The sequence below is a fragment of the Aquarana catesbeiana genome, linkage group LG01, assembly GCF_042186555.1.
Source record: "Aquarana catesbeiana isolate 2022-GZ linkage group LG01, ASM4218655v1, whole genome shotgun sequence".
In the NCBI taxonomy this organism is placed as follows: domain Eukaryota; kingdom Metazoa; phylum Chordata; class Amphibia; order Anura; family Ranidae; genus Aquarana; species Aquarana catesbeiana.
Genome location: NC_133324.1, coordinates 507,195,608 through 507,222,386, shown reverse-complemented (window position 1 = coordinate 507,222,386; position 26,779 = coordinate 507,195,608). Strand labels below are relative to the sequence as shown.

Here is a 26,779-nt window from a genome sequence, read left to right as displayed (position 1 = left end):
GGATGGAATCAGCGGTGGTGGTGGGGACTGGGTTCATTGACAGCGCTGGGTGCCGGGATCAGAGACACTTACTTGCTGTCATTGCTCTGTGTCTCTCTCGGCTCCCTGCGCTCCACATGTCGCTGTCTCTACTCCAGTCCTTACACAGCGGCCGCGACCTCCTGCAGCTCCTCCCCCTCCTTCTCTTACTTGATGTCAGCAGTGTCCGCCCCACCTCTCTACATTCTCTCTGGATAGGCGGGGGCGGGGTGGGGCGGTCCACAGTATCAGCGCTGCCTCTGCCTTCTCTCTCTCCGCTCAGCGAGCGAAAGCCCCCCTCCCTGCGGCGGAACAAACTGACACGTGCTGCCCTCACAACAGCAGCCAGAGTGGACAGGCGGGCCCCTCATACTAGCCAACGGACGGGAGGCAGGCTTCTCACACTGGCGACCCCCCCCTGAATTGGTGGAACTACAGGGCCCAGTCGCATGTGCAACTGCAGCGACCCTGATAATTCCGCCACTGGGAGGTATTTTCAGCTCAAACACTTATTGCAGCACTCCCTGATCCAATAAGAGAAGGACAAGCACTTACATTGATAGAGCGACTATGTACCATCGAAAAAACAAGTGGGAACGGGGGGCAGGAGGCGGAGCCTAGCGGAGCAGACATGCATTGTTAGAGCTCCACACCGCTGAGGAGAGAAGAGAAGGACAAAGCGGAGCCTGCAGGCTCAAAAGGTATCCATTTGAACCTTTTTGCCCCTGGGAACAAACTGTGAAAGTTTGGGCAGGAAATATGGTACTGGGAGGAAACCGTGGCAGAAATAAAAATCACCTCACAAAGAGCTCACAGGCACTCACTGCAGCTGAAGCAGCTCCAGTCACCTCACAAGATACAGCATCAGGGCGCTCTCACAGACAGAAAATGTCACAGCAAGACTCTCCATTTGAGTCAGATACAGAACAAATCCTCTCACAAACTTCTCCACAAGCCTCCTCAGTATCCCCAGTAATATTATTACAATTTGAAAAGATGCTTCATAAGGCTTTAAAACAAACCTCAGACCAAATAACAAAAAGCCTAACCAAAGAAATAAGAGAGCTGGGAAACCGCACCGCAGCCTTAGAAATAAAAATGGATGAAATTGAAATTACAACCCAAGAAAATATAACAGAATTGGAACAATTAAAAAAAGAGAATTTAATACTTCAAACTAAGCTAGAAGATTACGAAAATAGAGCCAGACGTTCAAACTTGCGCATAAAGGGAATACCTGAAACTGTGACAGACCTGCAATCTACTATTACTGCTCTATTACAAGAACTAAAGCCAGATATCCCTATTGAACGTTTAGAACTGGACAAAGTACACAGAGCCCTCACAGCCAAAAAGAAAGATGGACCCCCACGTGATATAATCACAAAATTTCATTATTACAGAACAAAAGAACAAATACTAATTGCTGCAAGAGAAAAAAAGGAACTTAATTTTCAAGGACACAATTATCAAATTTTTGCTGACCTATCCCAACTTACTATTACTAAAAGACGATCCATGAAACCCCAACTAATGGAACTGCAACGCCACAACATTATGTATCAATGGGGCTTCCCCTTTTCAGTCAGATTTAACTACCAAGGTACAATTTACAGAAGCAGATCAGCAGATGAACTACAACAAACCCTTTTAAAATTAAATCTGACAGAACCCACAAGCAGCAACACTCCCACACGCAGAAGAATGGCATCATCTTCACCTTCAGGCAGCACCCAGAAAATTTCAGAACAAAATGGGAATCATCATTCTCACAAAAGAGGCCGTTATGCCACATCATCCATGGACCAAGAAGATTCAATGGACTGACATCCTAATTCCTGATATCTCTTCATTTATTATACTAAGAGATGGTTCTCTATAAAAAACCTGTATTTATAACTGAATGTAACTGCATTCTGATAGTCACACACTGTGTGGGATCATGTTACATTCCAGTTATATTTCTTATTACTTCTGATTCATATAACCTTAGAATATATAAGTGAAATAAGGAAATTCTTGTTCAGTTATATATTATCAGGTAATAACAATAGATTTATTACTTTTTAGGACAAATATGTTCAATAATCCAGAAGTAATGGAAGCTTTTTCTTTCTTTTCTTAAAACAAATATATTATTACCTAACTAGTTCCTAGAATTATGTTTTTGTTTATTCTAATCTGAAGCAATACAACCTCAATTTTATGAGTTAACATATCTAAACAGTTGCATATGAATAAAATATGTAATTGTTTACTCTAAAAGGGTTAAAATCCCAAAATAATTCAAACTATCTTCATCAATACCAAAGTTATTAACAGTACCTTTCTAACTGAATTATTTAGCCTAGGGCAAGACTAACCATATACAACCACCCTGGAATAAATAATTTCAACAAAAACTATATTCTGCACTCCAATTAATGAAACATCATTTTGATGTCTTTTGACATAGCACTTCTCTCCTGTAAGCGGAAGATCCGTGTACCCCCATTAGCCCTCCTCATTCTCCCAACCATATTATGTGGGAGTGTGACAAAGGCACTTATTCCCCTGAGAGAGATATTTATTCTCTTTCACGGGTAAATTGTGATTACTTGCAAAAAATAATTTATACAATGTATCATCTAATCTCATATGTTTTTTGTTTACTCTTTACTCTGGTTTCTTTTCTATCTATTCATCTCTTCAGTCCACACAGGTTGATCTGCGCAGTCAGCTCTGCATAACAAAAAGTAAGTCAAAACTATTTGATCTATTGCCATGGCACCACTGAATATACTTTCCCTGAATGTTCAGGGAATAAATGTCCCTCAAAAAAGCACCAAAGCCTTCCGTACTTTCCATAACAAGAAGGCTCACATAGTATGCCTCCAAGAAACACACTTCACCAAAGATTCTACTCCAAAATATATTTCTCCTTTTTATCAACAAATTTACACGGCTTCTGCCTGTACCAAGCAAAGGGGAACTCTAATTGCATTTCACCGATCCACACCATTCACCTTATCATCAGAAATTAAAGACCCAGAAGGTAGATACCTGATACTCATGGGTTATATAATGGATACAGCAATCATGGTGATTTCCTACTACGCTCCTAACAAACAACCTACACCATTCCTCTCACATATATTACAAGTGATTAATACACACAAAATAGGAACAGTGATAATGTGTGGGGATTCGAACCAGGTCCTCCTCCCATTTCTAGATAAATCACCTTTTACACCATCCAAAATAACCTCTAGATTACCTTTTTCTCAACTTCTTTCCAAATACAATCTGGTAGATTCGTGGAGAGAAAGTAACCCAATGAAAAAGAAATTCACTTATTTCTCGCACCCTCATCAAACCTTCACCAGAATAGATCATATTTTTCTAACAATAGGAATGATACCAGAAATTATTGCATCAGATATAATTCCGATTCCGTGGTCTGACCATAATGCAGTATACACTACTATAGCCTCAGCCATACCAAAAGCGCATGTCCCAACGTGGTACTTACCGGACATAATGCTCAAACACCCACTACATCAGATGGCCATTGAACAAGCTTTAAAGGAATACATATCAATTAATAATACAACAGACATCTCCCCAATAACACTGTGGGAAGCTCATAAGCCTGTCTTGCGTGGTACAATACAAAGACAAATGGCACTATTTAAACGGGAACGCAAAAATCTAGCAAAAAAACTAGAACTCAATTTTAATGCAGCCTACATATCATTTCAAGATAATCCATCTCAGAGTACAAAATCTCATCTGGAAAAATCTAGATTGGAATACGATCTATTTCTCACTGAGTCAGTTGATAAATCCCTCAAACGCTCCAAACACAATTTCTACATGAATACAAACAAACCAGGTACATATTTGGCCCGGGCATTAAATTCAACTAACAAATCTTTCAAACCAATACGTTTGAAATTATCAAAAAATGTTTACACTTGTAATCCAGTTAAAATAGTCCATAAATTTCACTCACATCTCGCAACTTTATATAAGACAAACAATGAATTTAATCCTACAGAGGCTGAATCCTTTTTCTCAAAAATAACCTTACCTGAGTTATCTCAGAATCAAAAAAGCAGTTTGGATGAGCCTATAACTATAAATGAAGTTGCTAACGCCATAAAAGACCTAAAACTTAACAAAAGACCAGGCCCAGATGGCTACTCGGCTTTATACTATAAAACATTCTCAGAAATACTCTCTCCCATTCTCACTGAAACGTTTAACAAACTTCTAGATGGACATTCTTTTCGGCAAGAAACACTAATGGCAATTGTTTGTATGATCCCAAAACCCCTTTCTGATGATACTTCCTGTGTGAATTATCGGCCTATCTCTCTGTTAAACCTCGATATTAAATTATTAGCAAAAATAATAGCAAAACGCCTTAATAGCATTATAGGAAAATTAATACATAGAGATCAAGTAGGCTTCATGCCAAATAGACAGGCAGGCGATAATATACGCAGGGCAGTGTTATTGGCACATATTGCTAAAAAACGGAAAATCCCTTTATGTTTTCTATCTCTCGATATTAAGAGGGCATTTGACACAGTATCCTGGTAATATATGCAATATTCATTACAAAAATGGGGTTTTGGACCCCACTTTTTAACATGGATCAAAGCATTATATAATAAACCCAAAGCCTATATAAAATATGCTGGATACAAATCTGAAGCCTTTAATATCGAAAGAGGTACCCGACAGGGTTGCCCATTATCTCCCTTATTATTTGCCCTTATACTCGAACCCATGGCCCAATACATCAGAACTATACAACTATAACTGGCATTGAAGTAGGAGGTATTACACACAAATTATGTATATTTGCAGACGATATATTACTTTTTCTATCATCACCACAGGTCTCTGGTCCTAACTTAATACCAGCTCTTGATGGATTTGCAGCCCTATCCGGCCTTATGATTAATCCTAAGAAATGCCTAATGCTTAATATTTCACTCACAAACATGGAATTGATCCCGGCTAGGGCTGCACTCCCATTCACATGGGCAGAAAAATCAATCCCATATCTTGGAATTCATTTAACAGCATCTCATTCTGACCTATTCTCAACCAATTATCCTCCTGTATTAAGACAGATCACAAATCTAATAAAACAATGGTCGCAACTTCCTTTATCCTGGATAGGGAAGATTAATGCAATCAAAATGACCATTCTACCCAAATTGCTTTATCTATTCAGAGTCCTCCCTATTCCAATTCCTTCCTATTTTTTGAGAATAGTACAAAAAAGAGCAACTTCGTTTATATGGGGCTCTTCTAAACCACGTATACCTATACACACGCTACATCTTCCCAAAAATAAAGGAGGCCTGGGATACCCTAATTTTACTAACTACTACAGAGCAGCACATTTGGCCAGTCTGTCCAAATACCATGCAAAACAGGAAATCCCATTATGGGTATTTATAGAGGCTTCAGAAAATGACCCACTATTAATATCAAATTTATTATGGCTTGATCCTAAAGACCGCTTTAAAATTCATAACTAAACACTTCTTATCTCTCTGGGATAAACTAAAACCAAATATCAGTTACAATCTCCACACAATCCTCTCCTTTCTTTTATCAGAAATCCGGCCTTTTATCCGGCATGGATCTACCCAAATTCTTTTAAAGCTTGGACAACATCAGACATTCAGACACTAAATGACTTCATAGCATCTAAATCATTCCTTTCATTCCCATCGCTTAGAGAAAAATATGATCTACCAAACTCTGAGATATTTAGATATCTCCAAATCAAAAATTTCTATACACCATTCCTAAAGGGGGATACACCATTATCCCAATTATCCATTTTTGAATCAATCTGTACAAAAGATCCATTTGCTAAAGGTACAATTTCATCACTTTATAATCAATTATATGGAGTAGCAAATCTTAATAGACCCTCTTACGTTCAGAGGTGGGAGGAGGACCTGGGACGAACTTTAGAAGACACGGACTGGTCTAACATATGGCTCACATCTAAGTCATCTTCACCCAACATCTTAGCACTGGAGACAAATTATAAAGTCCTAACTCGCTGGTACCTTGTACCTGCTAGAGTGGCAAAATATTCACCTAATACCTCAGCTCTTTGTTTTCGAGGATGCCCAGAAATAGGCACATATTTACACATATGGTGGACGTGCCCAGTAATCCAAACCTTCTGGAAGGAAGTCTTCGTGATTGCATCTAAAATATTTAAAAAAATAATACAACCAGATCCATATTTAACTTTACTTAATCTAAAACCGGAATGGTTAACACTCTCTCAATTCAAACTTATGATCCAACTAATAACGGCTGCAAAACAAACAGTGGCCAAGGCATGGAAATCTCTTACATTGGTACTAGCAGAAACAATTCACAGAATGAATAATACAATGTCCCATGCTAAGATGGTAGCCATCGATCAAAATCAAATTCCAAAATTTGAAAAACTTTGGAATCCTTGGATAAAACAACAGTTCCTGTCAAACTTCAATGACTCTGTCCTGTTGCCATGGTAACAGATTAAATGACTTACAGAGACACCCATTCTAAGGCTTCAAAGAGAACTAAAAAGAATAATAAACTGACGAGCGGGACAACCTTGTGGACCATACCTCTACCTTTCAACCCTTTTTCTTCTTTTTCTTTCCTTTTCTCCACCTTACGATTAAAGCTCATTATCAGAATTTATTTGACCTATATACACTCTACTTGTAAACAATATGTATAGTAGGTATAAATCATTTAAATACCTACAAAAGTAACTAAGGAAATTATATATATCTTTAATTTAGGTTTACGTAAACCCAATGTTTAATATTTGAAATTTCATTATATTTACCTATAGAAACCCTACTGTAAAACAATGAGCTTACTTTATAGATCCTTGTAAACTTACTTTATGTATCTTTATAACATTGTATACTCAATAAACTTCTTTTGACAAGGAAAAACAAGTGGGAACATATCTAGGATATATAAAATCTTGATAAAAGTAGAAGAGCTGGAAATTCCGACATTTTATAAAAAAAAATGGGAGAGGGAATTGGGGAAACGAGGAAGGAACGAAGAAGTAGGAAAAATCCTGAAACTAGTACATGGATCATTAGTAAATAATGGAAATGAACTATAAGTGCATAACCCGGTGGTATAGAACCCCAGAAACACTAGGGAAATATCAAATAGGACAAACAACAGAGTATTGGTGGGGCTGTAAACAAACGGGAACCATGGCCCATATATGGTGGGGGTGCCCTAAAATTAAAATGTACTGGAATAAAATGCTGAGTTATATTAATATTATATATTAATATAATATATATTATATTAATTACTAATATAGATATACCTGAGGAACCATGGACATGTCTATTTCATGGGGTAGATATTCTGACAAAAGAATATAGAAACTCAATGATTGTACATATGATATATGATGAACGCTGCAAAAAGCTTAATACCAAGGAAATGGAAGGAAGCAGAGAGCAAAAAAATAAAAAGTGGTTTGATAAAATAGAAGAGACATATAACATGGAACATCTAAGATATAGCCATGAGGATACTAGAGAGGGATTCATTAACCTCCCTGGCGGTATGATTATTTCGGATTTTAGGTGCTGAAAGCGGTACCATTATTTTGCATGGAAATTTGGTGTTTTATATTGTAGGTCTGTAAATCTTAACAATAACACACTTAAATCTGTCCAAACCAGAGTCTAGTAGATATCCCGGGTATGATAAAGTTTGAAACACAAAAACATAAATTATAATATAATAAATAAAAATAAATAATTAAAAAAAATTTAAAAAAATAGTAATAAAATAAATTTCCCCACAATTCACTATCGCTCAATTCTGCAAGTGTTCTAATTTATTATCGCTGTTTTCTAGCTGGTCTAAAGCCACTTTTGACGTAAAGGGACACTTTTTGGTTGCTATGGACAATCTCCAGTTTCCAGGCAGAAAGAACAGTGTATATCATGTAAAACTGCATGCAGGGCATGGGCCAGAGCACTGGGGACAAAAGGGATGTGAAATCATTTCATACAGTACTGTAATCTGTAAGATTACAGTACTGTATGTGTTATGATTTTGACAGTTTTTTTAATTTGCTGCCAGGCTCCGCCCCCGTGCGTCGCGCCGCTCGCAGGGAACGGAGCCTGGCACGGAGAGGCTTCGGAGGAGGACGGAGCCCTCGGACACTGCGGGGGACATCGCAGGATCCCGGGGACAAGGTAAGTAACGCCGCCCCAGGATCCTGCAATGCGATCCCGAGTGTGGCTCGGGGTTACCGCTAATGGTACTGAATTTTAACCCCGAGCCACACTCGGGAAAACCGCCAGGGAGGTTAAGAGATGGGAAAAGTGGAAAAAGTTTAAAATGAACAAAGAAATCTAGTGAGATTAATATTACTTAATAAAGAGGAGAAAAAAAGGTCTAGCAGTGGGGTGGAGGGGGGGGGGGGGGGAGGGTTAAGGGTAGATAAAGGTTTGGAAATTTTGTTAATGTGTAAAAAAAAAAAAAAAAAAAAAAAAAAAAAAGGGGGGGGGGGGGGAATTTCCGACAACATTTGTGCGACCGTGTGGCAAGTTTCAGCCAACATCCGTCGGAAATCCAGGATTTTGTTGTCGGAATGTCCGAACGTGTGTATGCGGCATTAAACTAAGATTGTTATATTTGCTCCTTCCTGGTCCCGCCCCCCCCATGACTTTACCATTAAGATCAACAGCACAACCATTGGTCCCTCCACACATGCCAGGGTGCTGGGTGTAATCCTTGACTCTGACCTCTCCTTCAGCCCCCACATCCAATCACAGGCTAAATCCTGCCACCTTAACCTCCGCAACATCTCCAGAAAGCAACTTATTCACTCCTTGATTATTTCCCACCTTGACTACTGCAACTCTCTCCTTAACCACTTGCCGACCGCTGCACGCCGATGTACGCCGATGTACGTCGATGTAGCTGCCATAACCCCAGTATCCCTGTTTTTGGCCGGCGGTCGGCTACAAGATAAAAATGGTCTCTGCGGCGAATCGATTCGCCGCGAGATCACTTTTATCGGTGGCGGTAGAGGGGCAACCCCCTCCCGCCACGATCCGGTGCCCTTCGATGCTTACCAGAGCCGTCGGCAGCGGCGGAGGCGATTGCGTCTGTTGCCTAGCTGTGCATGGAGACGAGTGAGGGGAAGATGGAGTCCACTCGTCTCCATGACACTGCAGGGCGGAAGCGAAGTCAAAACGTCACTTCCGCCCATACGTCTTAAAGGCACATTTTTTTCAATGTCATTTTTTTAAATTACTTTTTTTCTTTTTTTTTTATTGCATTTTAGTGTAAATATGAGATCTGAGGACTTTTTGACCCCAGATCTCATATTTAAGAGGACCTTTCATGCTTTTTTCTATTACAAGGGATGTTTACATTCCTTGTAATAGGAATAAAAGTGACACAATTTTTTTTAAAAAACAGTGTAAAAACAAATAAAATCATGTAAAATAAATAAGAAAAAAAATTTTTTTTTAAAACGCCCTGTCCCGACGAGCTCGCGCGCAGAAGCGAACGCATGCTTGAGTAGCGACCGCATATGAAAACGGTAGTCAAACCACACATGTGAGGCATCGCTGCAATCGTTAGAGCGAGAGCAATAATTCTAGCTCTAGACCTCCTCTGTAACACAAAACATGCAACCTGAAGAATTTTGTAAACATCGCCTGTGGAGATTTTTGAGGGTAAAAGTTTGACGCCATTCCACGAGCGGGTGCAATTTTGAAGCGTGACATGTTGGGTATCAATTTACTCGGCGTAACATTATCTTTCACAATATAAAAAAAAAAAATTGGGCTAACTTTGCTGTTGTCTTATTTTTTTATTAAAAAAATGCATTTTAAAAAAAAAAAAACGCGCTTGTAAGACCGCTGTGCAAATACGGTGTGAAAAAAAGTATTGCAATGACTGCCATTTTATTCTCTAGGGTGTTAGAAAAAAAACAATATATAATGTTTGGGGGTTCTAAGTAATTTTCTAGCAAAAACGGTTTTAAACATGTAAACACCTAAATTCCAAAACGAAGCTGGTTCTTAAGTGGTTAATGTCCTACTCTTACGCAGGGTATCCCCCTTCAGTCTATTATGAATGCTGCTGCTAGACTACTACACCTCACTAACATATCCGTGACTGCTGCTCCTCTGCCAATCCCTTCACTGGCTTCCCCTACCCCACCGTATAAAATTCAAAATGCTAATCACAACACACAAGGCCATCCACAACATTGCCCCCAGCTACATCACCAACCTCATCTGCAGATATCGCCCAAATCGTCCCCTCCGCTCCTCCCAGGACCTCCTGCTCTCTAGCTCCCATGTTACCACCTCCTATGCTCGCCTTCAGGACTTCTCAAGAGCCTCTCCATCCTCTGTAACTCCCTGCCCGAGTATGTCCGATCAACCCCTAACCTGTCCACCTTTAGGAGATCCCTGAAAACTCACTTATTCAGGGAAGGCTATCCCACACCCACCTAAAAATTGTCACCGAGCCACCCCCATCAAATCATTCCCCGCATCTATTATCTTTTGTACCACCACCCCCTCCCTTTAGATTTTAAGCTCTACGAGCAGGGCCCTCCTGTCCCTTCTGTATTGAACTGTACTGTAATTGTGCTGTCCTCCCTCTACATTGTAAAGCGCTGTGTAAACTGTTGGCGCAATATAAATTGTATATAATAATAATATTTATCATTGATGTGTTTTTTTTATATAAGAAGCTTATGCATATTTATCATATAAATGTATATCGTTGATTATGTATTCTTCATTATTTTACCCTTACTGCACGTGACAATATATTACCGGTGTATTCTTAGCACAGTAACATTTATGGTCTGGCACATACAATATCTCACAAAAGTGAGTACACCCCTCATATTTTTGTAAATATTTTATCTTTTCATGTGACAACACTGAAGAAATGACACTTTGCTACAAAGTTAAGTAGTGAGTGTACAGCTTGTATAACAGTGTAAATTTGCTGTTCCCTCAAAATACACACAGCCATTAATGTCTAAACCACTGGCAACAAAAGTGAGTACACCCCTAGATGAAAATGTCCAAATTGGGCCCAATTAGCCATTTCCCTCCCCGGTGTCATGTGACTCATTAGTGTTACAAGGTCTCAGGTGTGAATGGGGAGCCGGCTTGTTAAATTTGGTGTCATCGCTCTCACTCTCTCATACTGGTCACTGAAAGTTCAATGTGACACCTCATGGCAAAGAACTCTGAGGATCTGAAAAAAAAAGAATTGTTGCTCTATATAAAGATGGCCTAGGCTATAAGAAGATTGCCAAGACCCTGAAACTGAGCTGCAGCACGGTGGCCAAGATGATACAGCGGTTTAATAGGACAGGTTTCACTCAGAACAGGCCTCGCCATGGTCGACCAAAGAAGTTCAGTGCACGTACTCAAAGTCATATCCAGAGGTAGTTTTTGGGAAATAGATGTATAAGTGCTGCCAGCATTGCTGCAGAGGTTGAAGGGGTGGGGGTGTCCGCCTGTCTGTCACGGAGTTGTTGTGAAGCCACTCCTTCGTTATTTTAGCTGTGTACTTAGGGTCATTGTCTTGTTGGAAGGTAGACCTTCGGCCCAGTCTGAGGTCCTGAGCACTCTGAAGAAGGTTTTCGTCCAGGATATCCCTGTACTTGGCCGCAATCATCTTTCCCTCGATTGCAACCAGTCGTCCTGTCCCTGCAGCTGAAAAACACCCCCACAGCATGATGCTGCCACCACCATGTTTCATTCTTGGGATTGTATTGGACAGGTGATGAGCAGTGCCTGGTTTTCTCCACACATACCCCTTAGAATTAAGGCCAAAACGTTCTATCCTGGTCTCATCAGACCAGAGAATCTTATTTCTCACCATCTTGGAGTCTTTCAGGTGTTTTTTAGCAAATGCGGGCTTTCATGTGTGTCTTGCACTGAGGAGAGGCTTCCATCGGGCCACTCTGCCATAAAGCCCCAACTGGTGGAGGGCTGCAGTGATGGTTGACTTTCTACAACTTTCTCCCATCTCCCAACTGCATCTCTGGAGCTCAGCCACAATGATCTTTGGGTTCTTCTTTACCTCTCTCACCAAGGCTCTTTTCCCCCGCTAGCTCAGTTTTTCTGGATGGCCAGCTCTAGGAAGGGTTCTGGTCATCCCAAATATCTTCCATTTAAGGATTATGGAGGCCACTGTGCTCTTAGCAACCTTAAGTGCAGCAGAATTTTTTTGTAACCTTGGCCAGATCTGTGCCATGCCACAATTCTGTCTCTGAGCTCTTCAGGCAGTTCCTTTGACCTCATGATTCTCATTTGCTCTGACATGTACTGTGAGCTGTAAGGTCTTATATAGACAGGTGTGTGGCTTTCCTAATCAAGTCCAATCAGTATAATCAAACACAGCTAGACTCAAATGAAGGTGTAGAACCATCTCAAGGATGATCAGAAGAAATGGACAGCACCTGAGTTAAATATATGAGTGTCACAGCAAAGAGTCTGAATACTTAGGACCATGTGATATTTCAGTTTTTCTTTTTTAATAAATCTGCAAAAATGTCAACAATTCTGTGTTTTTCTGTCAATATGGGGTGCTGTGTACATTAATGAGGAAAAAAAATGAACTTAAATGACTTTAGCAAATGGCTGCGATATAACAAAGAGTGAAAAATTTCAGGGGGTCTGAATACTTTCCGTCCCCACTGTCTATACAAGGAGGAATGGCAGAGGATCCCCAAATCCAGGTGTGAAAAACTTGTTGCATCTTTCCCAAAAAGACTCATGGCTGTATTAGATCAAAAGAGTGCTTCACATTATATATATATATATATATATAATCAGTGGCGGCCCGTCCATAGGGAGCGCATGGGCGCCACCCCCCCAAAGCCAGTCAAAAAAGAAAAAGTTCCTTTACGTGCACTGTGTTCCGGGCGGGCGCCGGACACGGTGCACTATGGAAGCGTCATGCCAATGCAATCCCGTAAATGCAGGCAAAACGCTTCATTTGCGGTGTTTTTTGATGCCCTGTGGCGCTGTGCAGTGCGCCTCTAGACGCTGATTGGGGCATTCTCCTTCATGTCTTCATGCCTGGGCGGTGCTGTAACTGGGCGGCGTGTCACTTCCTGTTTTGGCTCGTGTGAATGGAGAAGCAAGGTAAGGTAATGTGTTACTAACAGCCTGTAATTGTCTGTCCACCATGTTATACTCTTCTTAGTCTGTGATCGGAGGGTGGAGGGAGCCGTGCTTCACCTCTGCCCTGCCTGGAATCAACCTCTGCTCCAGCCCTTCACCCGACAATCTCATAGTTGCCAACAGTCCAGATATTCCCGGGACAATCCCGATTTTGGGACCCTCGTCCCGATTTAATCTTGTTCCGAGTGTTTTCCCGAATTTTTGGGTTTGTCCCGAGAAAATCGTGAGTGCTTTTCTCAAAAAATGGCAACAGCTCCACAAAAATGGCCCCCGTCGCCTCCACAAGTCAGTCAATGAGTTGTTTCCCCTTGTGTTCAGTGCAGGGGAGAGGGGCAGCCAATCGGCTTCTCTCTTCAGTGTACAAATAGAAAATTCTATTGTACACCGAAGCCTATTGGCTACAGGGATTGGCGAACCCCCCTCTCCACTGAACACAAGAAAATGTTCAGTCGCTGCCGCTCTGCCCCGTGTGTGACAGAGCGGCACTGATGGAAGAAGTGGGGCTCGCTGGCTGGGGACAGTGCACACTAATGGTCCTGGCTCCCCCTTACAATGACAAGGTATACAGTCACTGATGAACTGGGGCTCCGCTGGCTGGGGACAGTGCACTGATGGTCCTGGCTCCCCTTTGCACCCTGTCCCCCCATGTCACCACCATACCTGATTCCCCCTCCCCCTGTGTCACCACCATACCTGATTCCCCCTGTGTCACCACCATACCTGATTCCCCCCCTCCCCCTGTGTTACCACCATACCTGATTCCCCCCTCCCCCTGTGTCACCACCATACCTGATTCCCCACCTCCCCCCCCGTGTCACCACCATACCTGCACCCCCCTCTCCCCCCCGTGTCACCACCATACCTGCACCCCCCTCTCCCCCCATGTCACTACCATACCTGCTTCCCCCCTCCCCCCGTGTCACCACCATACCTGCTTCCCCCCTCCCCCCGTGTCACCACCATACCTGCTTCCCCCCTCCCCCCGTGTCACCACCATACCTGCTTCCCCCTCCCCCCGTGTCACCACCATACCTGCTTCCCCCTCCCCCCGTGTCACCACCATACCTGCACCCCCCTCTCCCCGTGTCACCACCATACCTGCTTCCCACCTCCCCCGTGTCATCACCATACCTGCTTCCCCCCTCCCCCCGTGTCACCATCATACCTGCAACCCCCTCCCCCCCATTATCACCACCATACCTGCAGCCCCCTAAAGGGATGGACTGGCCATCGGGACTACCAGGAGATTCCCAGTGGGCCGATGGCTCAGTGTGGGCCAGTTTCTGCCGCATCTGCGGTGCACGGCGATCTACCCGTCAACCGCCGACAGCTGTCGCCTGATGGGTAGATAGTAAGCCAGTATGCAGAGTAGGGCAGGAAGCGTGTGTAGTAAGTTCTCTCTCTCATGTCACGCAGCGCTGTTCACTCCCCAGTGGCCCCTCCTCTCTTCTCATCTATCCCCATTGGCTTGTAAGATCATCTGGGATAGACAAGAAGAGAGGTGGGCCCGCCGGGGAGAAGCCACGCGTGACATGAGAGAGAGAACTTACTACACATGCTTCCTGCGCTACTCTGCATACTGGCTAGTAAGATGCTGGTAATGTGTCCCTGATGTGCCCCGATCATGTGCCCCGATCATGTGCCCCCTGAGGTGCCCCATGCCCTAATGTGCGATGTGCCCTAATGTGCCATGTGCGATATGCCCTGATGTGCCATGTGCCATAATGTGCCCTGATTTCCCCCGTGCCCTGATGTGCTATGTGTCACCACCATACCTGCTTCCCCCCTCCCCCGTGTCACCACTATACCTTCTTCCCCCCTCCCCCCGTGTCACCACCATACCTGCTTCCCCCCTCCCCCCGTGTCACCACCATACCTGCACCCCCCTTTCCCCCCAGTGTCACCACCATCCCTGCACCCCCCTCTCCCCCCGTGTGTCACCACCATACCTGCACCCCCCTCTCCCCCCGTGTGTCACCACCATACTTGCTTCCCCCCTCCCTCCCGTGTCACCACCATACCTGCTTTCCCCCTCTCCCCGTGTCACCACCATGCCTGCTCCCCCCTCCCCCGTGTCACCACCATACCTGCAACCCCCTCCCCCCCATATCACCACCATACCTGCAGCCCCCTAAAGGGAAGGACTGGCCATCGGGACTACCGGGAGATTCCCGGTGGGCCGATGGCTCAGTGTGGGCCAGTTTCTTCTGCATCTGCGGTGCGCGGCGATCTACCCGTCAACTGCCGACAGCGTAAGCCAGAGTAGCGCAGGAAGCGTGTGTAGTAAGTTCTCTCTCTCATGTCACACAGCGCTGTTCGCTCCCCGGCGGCCCCTCCTCTCTTCTCGTCTATCCCCATTGGCTTGTAAGATCATCTGGGATAGACGAGAAGAGAGGAGGGGCCGCCGGGGAGAAGCCGCGCGTGACCTGAGAGAGAGAACTTACTACACACGCTTCCTGCACTACTCTGCATACTGGCTAGTAAGATGCTGGTGATGTGTCCCTGATGTGCCCCGATCATGTGCCCCCTGAGGTGCCCCATGCCCTAATGTGCGATGTGCCATAATGTGCCCTGATGTGCTATGTGCCCTGATGTGCCCCGTGCCCTGATGTGCTATGTGCCCCGATGAGCCCCATAATGTGCCCTGATGTGCTATGTGCCCCGATGAGCCCCATAATGTGCCATGCACCATAATGTGCCCTGATGTGCTATGTGCCCTGACGTGCCCCATTCCCTGATGTGCTATGTGCCCCGATGTGCCCCATAATGTGCCCCAATGTGCCATGTGCCCTGATGTGCCATAATGTGCCCCGTGCCCTGATGTGCTATGTGCCCCATAATGTGCCATGTGCCCTGATGTGCCCTGTGCCCTGATGTGCTATGTGCCCTGATGTGCCCCATAATGTGCCATGTGCCCTGATGTGCCCCGTGCCCTGATGTGCTATATGCCCCAATGTGCCCTGATGTGCCATAATGTGCCCTGATGTGCCATGTGCCCCATAATGTGCCCTGATGTGCTATGTGCCCCGATCCCCTATACCCTGATGTGCCCCGTAACCTGATGTGCCTTGTGGCCCGGTGCCCCGTGCCCTGATGTGCCTCAATGTCGTGTGCCCTGATGTACTGTGACCTGTGCCCTATACGCTGATGTACTGGGCTCTGTACCCTGATGTGTTGTGCCCTGATGTGGCCTGGTGTGCTGTACCCTGATATGCTGTGCACTGATGTGCCCTGTGCCCTGATGTACCGTACCCTGATGTGTTGTGCCCTGGGCCGGTCTGGATGAAGTCCAGGGCCACATTTTTGTCCCAGTCCAGCCCTGGCCCCTTCCCCCCATATCACCACCATACCTGTTCCCCCCCATGTCGCCACCATACCTGCACCCCCTCCCCCCATGTCGCCACCATACCTGCACCCCCTCCCCCCATATCACCACCATACCTGCAGCCCCCTCCCCCCATGTCACCACTATACCTGCCTCCCTCCCCCATGTCATCACCATACCTGTACCCCCTCATGTCACCACCATACCTGCACCCCCTCCCCCATGTCAAAACCATGCCTGCACCCGCCTCCCCCATGTCAACACCATGCCTGCACCCGCCTCCCCCCATGACAACACCATGCCTGCATCCCCCTCCCCCCATGCCTGCACCCCCTCCGGCCTAGTCACCACCATGCCTGCACCCCCAAATCACCACCCTGTCTCCACCCCTCCCCAAGTCAGCCTGTAACACCCCAAGTCACCATGCCTCCATCCACACACCTCTCTCCCCTTGTCACCACTCTTGAGGAGATGTAGCTAGACTGTAGCCAACACTCCATCTGCAGCCAACACTCCGCTGGGGACACCTGATGTAAGAGGCACTCCGCTGGGGACACCTTATGTAAGAGGTACTGTACTGGGGACACCTGATGTAAGAGGTACTGTACTGGGGACACCTGATGTAAAAGGCACTCCACTGGGAATGCCTGATGGAAGGATGAACTCTGCTGGGGGCACCTGATGTAAGGACAGACTCTGCTGGGGGCACCTGATGTAAGGACGGACTCTATTGGGGGCACCTGATGTAAGGACAGACTCTGCTGGGGGCACCTGATGTAAGGATGAACTCTGCTGGGGGCACCTGATGTAAGGACAGACTCTGCTGGGGGGAACCTGGTGGCATCTGGTGGCAGGCGACGTAGCAGGTGACACGCTCAGTGGTCCCACTGATTCTGCATTATGGTGAGTTGAATGATTTCATTTTATATTACAATGTAATAATAGAAATAATGCGCTTCATCCTGGCAACACCATAACAACCATTGTGCCGGGATGATTGAAGCGCCAACACCAGGTGTTTGGAGTACCTTTTTATCTGCTGATGGTTAAACTCTGGAATACACATTGCTATTGTGTAGGATCTGGGTCTGCTGTCCCTCCATCCCTCTCCCTCTACCCCCCTTTCCCCCTTTCCCTCTGCATCCCTCATTCATCTCAGACTCTAACCACACCCCATTTTAGCCATGCCCATGTAAGCCACGCCCACTATTTCACGTAAACCACGCCTATTGCGTCGCACTTTTCTTTTGTCTATGCCATGCCTACTAACGCATGCCCCGCCCCCTAATTATAGGCTGACTCCAACTACAGCCAACAAAAGTGTCCCGAAAATTTTTTTCCCAATGTTGGCAACTATGCAATCTGCTGGAGCCTTCATTACACATCTCCTGTATGTGTATATCACGGGGGCTCCCAGCACTGCGTCCTACAGTCATGCTGTATATTCTCTCTCTCTCTCTATCTCTCTATATATCTGTCTGTCTATCTTTCTATCTATCTGTATTACTGTATATCTATCTATTTATCGGCCCCATCACGGGCGAGTGACGTGGGGGGGGGTTGGTTGAGATTTTGTTTGTGCCCCCCTAAAAAAAAATGGAGCACCAGCCGCGACACTGATATATACACTGCATTGCCAACCATTATACACAACGCCCAATAGATGGCGATTATGTATATAAGCAGTGCGGACTCACCCTACACTAACTTGAGAAAGGAGCGTGCAGTGTGTATTCCGTTTACTGTGCATGCTCTGAAACGGGCTGTGGACTAGTGATGTGACAGGCGAGTTATGCATTCCAGCTTGCGGTCCACCCCTTGTCTAGGCTATTCCCTCACTCTACCACACAGCCGGTCAGAATTAGCTTCACGAGCAGCGGGCATACCTGAGCCCCAACGCCTCCGGACAGCCTTCTGGGCGATATCCCACTATGAAGTGCCTGTATTCTTCTTCTCTATGTGAGTTTTATTATCAACAACTGGAATAAATGTTTTAACCGTCTACACCCAGAGGTGCCTGTCTATCTCTTCTTTTTTAGGCAAGGCCTAATTTAAATCGTGAATCAAGTTTTTTTTTTTTTTTTTAAAGAAAATCTCCCAGCCCTACCCTGAACCAGTGGACTTGTTTCTTAGCTTTTGTAAACATAAAAAAGCCACCTGGACTTCATACTATAAGGACTGCAATAATTCACTAGATCTTGACTCACATCCAGCAATTGTTCTGATTGCAGCTGTAGACTATTCTTTTGTTTATTGTCTTTTACTGTGTTTCTTTGCACTTTGCTAATAATTAAATATAGCCCAATGCTGACTGTACGCGCACAAAATTTTGGCCGTTTGCAGACTGAACGATATTTCGTCAGTTGAAAGTGAATTGGCCACTAACTGACAGAATAAACCTTTTTGCATGATCGTTTCCATATTCGTAGTGATCGTTCGATAACAATATGAACATATATAAATGTATCTAACTATTGCCCATGCGAAGGAAATTACATTTGTATCTTGGAAACACAAACCCCACGTAACCTACATACGACCGGATGTTTGTGGGTTATGTCAGAGTACGTTCGTTGAAAGCAAACCTTCGTTTGTCTTTTGGATATTTTGAGAAATGGATATTCATGATCAGATGTCCAGATCAATTTCTATACCCATGCTTGGGGTAATGTCCATTACCCTTATGAAAAAGAAAAAGGGGAATCGCTGGATATGATCCAAGGAGTGGTTGATTAACCAGGACCAATATTTACATATGGTTCTTCTATGTGAACTAAAGGACAATAATCCAGATGACTAACTATTTACGCATATCAGAGGAATCCTTTAGTGAGCTGCTTGCATTGGTGACTCCAATGCTCCAGAGGGAGGACACTGTAATAAGGCTGTCCATTACACCATAACAAAGGCTCATCGCAACCCTAAGATATTTTGCCACTAGTAGATCGCTCGAAGACCTGAAGTTCTCCACTGGCATTTCTGCATAATCCCTAGGCCGAATAATTCCGGAGACCTGCAAGGCCATAATCCGAGTGTTGCAAAATGAGTACATCAAGGTAAGCACAAAATTAAAATAATTTGAAATAATTTATAAAACTCATTTGTGCAAGTTAGAACAACTTTATTCCATTAAATTAACAAAATGAAGGTGGTGTTTAATCTTTGGATTTGTTAAGATGTGTAAATAACAACATGTCATATTTCATACAATCGCAACATAATGGGGGTTATTTACGAAAGGCAAATCCACTTTGCACTGCAAGTGCACTTGAAAGTGCACTTGGAAGTGCAGTCGCTCTAAATCTAAGGGGTAGATCTGAAATGAGTGGAAGCTCTGCTGATTTTATCATCCAATCATGTGCAAGCTAAAATGCTGTTTTTTATTTTCCTTGCATGTCCCCCTCGGATCTACAGTGACTTTACTTCCAAGTGCACTTTCAAGTGCACTTGCAGTGCAAAGTGGATTTTCCCTTAGTAAATAACCCCCAATGTAAACATTTACAACCATGAGTAGAATTCATATGGAAATGCCATACATTTGTAAATACATGTATGTAACACAATCACATATCTCATACACAGTACATTGAACAATAGAACAAGCAACAGTTTCAAAAATAGTGCAAAACTGTCTAAAACTATGTATTTATAATTGTGCATATGTGTAATCTCTTGACCAAATATTGTGGTTTCTGTCTGGTTTTCTCACTGGACCATGCCAGTTTGATGCCTGGGGAATTGCTCGTTGAACCTGCTGGGTGTAACTAGTATATTCAGGTATGTATGTATTAGTAGTGATTTCACCCCTCAAACCAGGGCCGTTTTTAAGGCAGGGCAAAAGGGGCAGCTGCCCTGGGCCCTGTCATTGTTGTGGGGCCCAAAGCAGCTGCCTCATACTTTCCAACTACCCTGGTTTAAATTTCCTCATCCCTTGAGGTTTTAGTCCTGTGCTGTGTCCCAATATCTCAGTGTGAAGTGCTGCTATTAATGCTGCCCAGCTCTGCCCTATTGTTGTGTACAGATGACTCACCTGCAGACCCTGTGTTTACATGTAAATTACCGGCATTCATATGTAAATAGCGGTGGCTGGCGGCATTGATATGTATATCATGCCCCCCTGAGTAATCTCTAGCAACCAATCAACAAGCAGAAATCATGTGCTGTAACCTTTAGCAAATAATCAGTGAGCGATAATGTGTGCGGTAACCTCTAGCAACCAGTCAGTGATCGGTAATAATACAATGTAACCTCTGGAAACCAATCGCAATAGCCGCCTGATCTGATTCAGTAAACTGATTTTGAGTCTATAAAAAATATATGTATAATGGCCGCGCTTAGGACAAAGGATTAAGGTGTGCCGCCCCCCTGGAAGGAGCTTCCCTAAGGATCCTCCAAAAGAGTTAAAAATTATACGCAATGGGGTATGGCGCTCCCTATATGGTTATATGGGATGAGCAGCTGCAGCGAAGGGGGAAAGGTCGGGGTTTTTTCCCTTATATATCCTGATGTGTGATAATGTATGCTGTCCCAAATATCTAAATCAAATTTCTAAATAAAATTTACATAAAATTTACATAAAACACCATAACCCCTAGTGGTGGTTTACAATAACCACCTTTGAATTGTGCCAATATGAACAATCTTAAGTGAAATAAATCATAAAGAATCACAGAAAAGTGAACAGAAAAGCATAGAGGTGTAGGCTAAACACCTATAATTGTGATGGGATTTCAAAGAAAAACCCTATAATATAGTGGTTTGGCAATGAGCAGATAAATATAGAGTGTACCTCTGCCTAATCATACACACATATGCAGATACCAACAAACTATATAGTGATCATAGTCCATAAAGTAGTAAATCTTATCCAAGACACCGGTGTTCAAAAAGTTTTTTTCTTCAAACAAAAACCATGACTGAGGTGCTGTCAAATGTTCTTAGTGACTTTTGTGCTCTCAAGGGTCCGCACTCACCGAATCACAGATGTCTCCAGAGATGAACACATGGAGACAGGGAGTTACCATGAATTCAATCTAACCAACTATACGGAGAACGGAGATTACCCTGGGGCCTTACATGATCGCGGTGGTGAGGAGATCGTTGGGGGAGATAACCATATGCTGCTTGCCCTTTTTTGGGGCTGGAGAACGGAGATTACCTTGGGTGCCTTACATGATCGCGGTGGTGAGGTGAACACTGGAGGAGATAACCATATGCTGTTTGCCCCTTTTGGGGCTGTGTGATTCGGTGAGTGGGGACCCTTGAGGGGGAGCACAAAAGTCACTAAGAACATTTGACAGCACCTCAGTCACGGTTTTTGTTTGAAGAAAAAAACTTTTTAAACACCGGTGTCTTGGATAAGATTTACTACTTTATGGACTATGATCACTATATAGTTTGTTGGTATCTGCATATGTGTGTATGATTAGGCAGAGGTACATTCTATATTTATCTGCTCATTGCCAAACCACTATATTATAGGGTTTTTCTTTGAAATCCCATCACAATTATAGGTGTTTAGCCTACACCTCTATGCTTTTCTGTTCACTTTTCAGTGATTCTTTATGATTTGTTTCACTTAAGATTGTTCATATTGGCACAATTCAAAGGTGGTTATTGTAAACCACCACTAGGGGTTATGGTGTTTTATGTCAATTTTATGTAAATTTTATTTAGAAATTTTATTTAGATATTTGGGACAGCATACATTATCACACATCAGGATATATAAGGGAAAAAACCCCAACCTTTCCCCTTTCGCTACAGCTGCTCATCCCATATAACCATATAGGGAACGCCATACCCCATTGCGGATAACATCATCCCATATAACCCTATAGGGAGCGCCATACCCCATTGCGTATGATTTTGAGTCTAGCTGCTATTTATTGTATGTCTCAGAGCAGGTGGAGAGCAAAACTGCATAGGAGGGGGGCCCCAAGAAAAGTTTTGCCCAGGGTCCACTCAATATTAAAGATGGCCCTGCCTCAAACCTTTATTAAGCAATTGAAGGAGCAAGGGTTCAACTAGTTTCTGTTGCTCTGTCATTCTTCGCAGCTTGTTTGCAGTTAGGCAGTTAAATGCATCACAGTTATCGCTCTTCTTTTTCAGTGCTGCTGTTCCTTGAATAAGAAAGGCATTGGTAGCTTCATCCCAATTCCTTTTCTTCTGTCTGTGATGGTCCTGCATGTGATGGCTCAGGCTGTGATTCATTTGCTTCCTGTTTAAAAAAAAAAGATAAAGCTATGTAAAATTTGATTTATACAATCAATAAAGAAAAAAAATTAATGTAATAACTTTCTTCAGTTTCCTACAACAAAAGAAGATTGGAAAGCCATCGCACATCAATTCAAAGAGACGTGGAATTTCCCGAACTGCGGTGGTGCCATAGATGGCAAACGCGTGCAAAATACCCCCCCGTCCACACTAACTGTAAAGGTTTCTTTAGTATTGTATTGCTGGCTGTAGTAATTGCCAAATATGAGTTTCTCTTTGTTGCTATCGGTAAAAACGGTCAAAGTTCAGATGAAGGTACCACTGAGAAAACAGAATTCTATGCACATCTGAGGAATGGAAAGTTAAATTTGCCGACCAATGACAAAACCACTGAGGGCCTGAATTTTGTATTCATTGCTGAGGATGTGTTTTCTCTTGGTGAACATCTTTTGAAACCATACCCCTTGAAACATTTGTCAGAGGAGCAACAAATTTTCAATTACAGGCTTTCACAGGCAAGACGAGTAGTAGAGAATGCATTTGGCATTAGGGATGGGCTATCTGTTCGAGTCGAACATGAGTTCGACTCGAACATCGGCTGTTCGCCCGTTCGCCGAACAGCGAACAATTTGGGGTGTTTGTGGCAAATTCGAAAAGCCGCGGAACACCCTTTACAAGTCTATGGGAGAAATCTAAAGTGCTAATTTTAGAGGTTAATATGCAAGTTATTGTCATAAAAAGTGTTTGGGGACCCAGGTCCTGCCCCAGGGGACATGTATCAATGCAAAAAGTTTTAAAAACGGCAGTTTTTTCAGGAGCAGTGATTTTAATAATGCTTAACGTGAAACAATAAAAGTAAAATATTCCTTTAAATTTCGTACCTGGGGGGTGTCTATTGTATGCCTGTAAAGTAGCACATGTTTACTGTGTTTATAACAGTCCAAGAGCAAAATGAAATTTCTAAAGGAAAAAAAAGTCATTTAAAAGTGCTAGCGCTAGTGCCGGCTATTAATGAATTGTCAGTCCCGACAATACACATATAAGTCATTGAAAAAAAAATGCGCGGGGGTCCTCCAAAATTCCATTACCAGGCCCTTCAGGTTTGGTATGGATTTTAAGGTTTTAAGGGGAACTCCGATCCAAAATTTAAAAAATAAATGGTGTGGGGTTCCCCCAAAAATCCACACCAGACCCTTATCCGAGCACGCAACCTGGCAGGCCACAGGAAAAGAAGGGGGGACGAGAGAGCGCCCCCCCTCCTGAACCGTACCAGGCCACATGCCCTCAACATGGGGAGGATGTCCCCATGTTGATGGGGACAAAGGCCTCATCCCCACAACCCTTGCCTGGTGATTGTGGGGGTCTGCGGACGGGGGCTTATTGGAATCTGGAAGCCCCCCTTTAACAAAGGGGACACCCAGATTCTGTCCCCCCCATGTGAATTGGTAAGGGGTACATTCTATCCCTACCATTTCACAAAATAGAAAGTGTCAAAATGTTAAAAAAAACACAGACGGCTTGGGACAAGTCCTTTATTAAAAATAAAAAAATAAAAAATAAAAAAGATTCCAGCGATGTAATTCAAGAAATTCATGCTCCTACAGCGATGTAATCCAATTCTTGATCTCCCCCACACACCCCCCCTCCCCCCCTCCCCCCCCTTTCCCTCTCCTATTTTCTTCCCCCCTCCTGTTCTCCTCATCATTTCCCCTTCTCCCCCTTTCCTGTTTCTCCCTACCCCAATCTTCTTCCTTTTTCTTCTCCCCCTTTTTTTTCCTCCCCCCCCCCCCTTTTTTCCCTCCCCTCTCCCTCCCCCCCTTTTTGCCCCCCCCCTCTCCCTCCCCCCCTTTTTTTCCCCCATCTCCCTCCCTTTTCCCCCCTCCCTTTTCCCCCCTCCCTTTTCCCCCCTCCCCCCCCCATTTTCTCCTCTCTTCCTCCCCTTTTTCCCCACACCCTTTCCTCACTGAGTCCCCGCCAGACCCTTATCCAAGCACGCAACCTGGCAGGCCGCAGGAAAAGAGGGGGGACAAGAGAGCGCCCCCCCTCCTGAACCGTACCAAGCCACATGCCCTCAACATGGGGAGGATGTCCCCATGTTGATGGGGACAAAGGCCTCATCCCCACAACCCTTGCCCGGTGGTTGTGGGGGTCTGCGGGTGGGGGGCTTATCGGAATCTGGAAGCCACCTTTGACAAAGGGGACACCCAGATCCCCCCCATGTGAATTATTTCACAAAAAGAAAGTGTAAAAATGTTAAAAAAAACCACAAGAGACGGCTTGGGACAAGTCGTTTATTAGAAATAAAAAAATTAAAAATAAAAAAGATTCCAGCGATGTAATCCAATAAATCCATGCTCTCACTCCAGCCATGTAATCCAATTCTCGATCTCCAGCAACTCCAGAGAGGAACACGCGCAGGATCCTGCCTCCACCGGAGGTACCCAGCCAATGACGCGGTGCCAGGTTGACAGTTCTTATGTAGCTGAGGGAGGGGCCACCCGTCACTTGACCCCATCCCCCTCTGACAAGGGGAAACACTGGGGTTTCCCTGTGATATGTATGGGTGACCCCGCCCCCCTCTAATGCAACGCAGGATTCCCGTTGCATCAGAGGGGGGCGGTGTTACCCATGCACTAGGAAACCTCTGCGTTTCCCCTTGTCAGAGGGGGATGGGGTCACATTTTGGCGCGGAGTTCCCCTTAAAATCCATACCAGACCTGAAGGGCCTGGTAATGAAATTTTGGGGGACCCCCATGCATTTTTATTTATTTTTTATTTTTCAATGACTTTTATGTGTATTGTCGGGACCGACAATTCATTAATACTTTTTTTAATTACTTTTTTTTTTCCTTTAGAAATGTCATTTTGCTCTCGGACTGTTATAAACAGGGGAAACATGCACTACTTTACAGGCATACTATAGACACCCCCCAGGTACCAAATTTAAATGAATATTTCACTTTTATTGTTTCACGTTAAGCATTATTAAAATCACTGCTCCTGAAAAAACGGCCATTTTTAAAACTTTTTTTTGCATTGATACATGTCCCCTGGGGCAGGACCCAGGTCCCCAAACACTTTTTATGACAATAACTTGCATATTAACTTTTAAAATTAGCACTTTTGATTTTTCATGTCCCATAGGCTTTAACGGTGTTTGCGTATTCAAACAAATTTTTTGCCTGTTTGCATGTTCTGGATGCGAACCGAACAGGGGGGTGTTCGGCCCATCCCTATTTGGCATCATGTTCAATCGATTCCACATTTTCTACCCCCAGATCAACCTCTCTATGGCCAAAGTTGATCTAGTGGTTTATTGCTGCTGTGTTCTGCACAACTATTTGAGGTGCAAAAATGTCATGTATATGCATCAATCAGTGAATCGTGAGGACACATCTCAAGTCAATATTATCCCAGGAGATTGGAGAAATGACGAACATGACGATGTCGTTAACCAACATTGCTCCAGCGCCACCATCACTAGCCACCATGAATGCATGGCAAAATAGAGAAAGTTACAATCAGTACTTCTGTGGACCTGGAGCTGTCTCTTCGCAAAACATGGTTGTGTGTAGGGATGAGCTTCGAGTCGAACGTAAGTTCGACTTGAACATCGGCTATTCGACTGTTCGTCGAAATACGAACATTATGGGCCGTTCGCGCCAAATTCGAGTGGCGCATCACGGCCCATAATTCACTGTGGCATTGCAGTGCATTGCTGGCTGAGGATGCAGGACAGGGTGCAGTAGTGTTGGAGGTTGTTCTGCCACCACACCTCCAAAATTCTACTAGTGGTGATTCTGCCACACCTCTCTCCTCCTCCCCCTCCTCTTCTTCTTCCTCCATGGCCTCTTCCTGTGCTGATTTATCCTCGGAACCAGCGGTGCTCCGTAGGCGTTCAAGGGGCTACGCAAGCACGCAGGCAAAAAGATGCTATGCAGTGCTTGAGCTGGTGTACTTGGGGGACAGGAGCCAC

The 26,779-nt window shown here is 44.2% G+C and overlaps 1 protein-coding gene across 11 annotated transcripts in view; it reads right to left on the bottom strand.

Moving 5' to 3' along the window:
* LOC141103671 (acetylgalactosaminyl-O-glycosyl-glycoprotein beta-1,3-N-acetylglucosaminyltransferase-like) overlaps nucleotides 1–26,779 on the bottom strand; it is a 408,494-nt gene that overhangs the window by 169,067 nt on the left and 212,648 nt on the right. For 7 of the 11 annotated variants that reach the window (XR_012235351.1, XR_012235354.1, XR_012235353.1 and 4 more), the window contains 2 exons: nucleotides 22,574–22,807; nucleotides 19,740–20,393 (listed from right to left, as the gene is read on the bottom strand). The exons of the other annotated variants lie outside the window; for them this stretch is intronic. The gene's annotated coding sequence lies outside the window, so the exon portion shown is untranslated. Of the gene's footprint in view, nucleotides 1–19,739; nucleotides 20,394–22,573; nucleotides 22,808–26,779 lie in introns of those variants that run through there. 11 annotated transcript variants of the gene reach the window in all.